Source organism: Rana temporaria, chromosome 5, assembly GCF_905171775.1.
Source record: "Rana temporaria chromosome 5, aRanTem1.1, whole genome shotgun sequence".
NCBI classification, from domain to species: Eukaryota; Metazoa; Chordata; class Amphibia; order Anura; family Ranidae; genus Rana; species Rana temporaria.
In genome coordinates this window covers 83041132-83042032 of record NC_053493.1, presented here as the reverse complement: position 1 = coordinate 83042032, position 901 = coordinate 83041132, and the positions used below count along the sequence as shown (strand labels likewise).

The following is a 901-nucleotide window of genomic DNA, read 5'->3' as shown; positions in this document are numbered from 1 at the left end:
GGGAGGGGCCAGGAGCAGTGAAGAGGGACCAAAGAAGAGGAAGATCCAGTCTGCTCTGTGAAAAACTAACTGCACAGAGCAGGTAAGTATAACATGTTTGTTATTTTTAAGAAAAGAAAAACTAGACTTTACAGTCACTTTAAGGTTAAACCACTTCTTCTCCAATCTTATTGTGCGGTTTGTGTCCTCTTACACTCCCTGGGACTGAATCGGTATTTGTAAATCGCTATCATGTCCCTTCTCAAGTGAGAAAATGTAGTGCTTGTAGTCAGCCTACAGCACATGGTATTCCCAGGTGGTCTCCCATCCAAGTACTAACCAGTTCCAACCCTGCTTAGCCTTCAAGATCAGATGAGATTGGGTGTGTTCAGGGTAATGTGGCCATAAGTGTTTTGAAGGTTAGCTCTACAAATGCAAGTTTAAGAGCCCCACTGCTGGTAGACTTTAAATATGTTCCTCCAATTGCCAGTGGTGTAGATATGAAATAAAAATTATAGGATAGACTACTTTGTTATCGCTGTGTCTTTTCTAAAACATTGGTATTGACTACTGATATTGCTGCTGTTTAAGTTGACAATGTTGTCCCCTTTTTTTTAAACCTTGGGAATTAATATTATTAGTGTTACTAATTACTTTGTATTATATAGCCAGCCTTACTGTGATCAGGCTTTTGTTATCAGTATTGTATTTACAGCAGGGCTCAAGTCCTGCGGGAACGCGTAGGAACGGAGTTCCTGCACTTTTTTCACAGCAGGAACTCAGTTCCCTTTGCAGGACTAGAGTAGCCGAGAGCAGCCGAGCCGCCCGAGCCAATCCTTCACTAAGCGGCGATGCCCAGCTCAAGTCACTCTCAGGGGCAGTCTAACCTTAGTAATCCTTTATGTTACTGGCCGCTTCCTGT

General features: G+C 42.8%; 1 pseudogene; it reads right to left on the bottom strand.

Moving 5' to 3' along the window:
- Window positions 1-270: 270 nt before the first annotated feature.
- LOC120942141 lies at window positions 271-389 on the bottom strand (annotated as a pseudogene).
- Window positions 390-901: the final 512 nt, after the last annotated feature.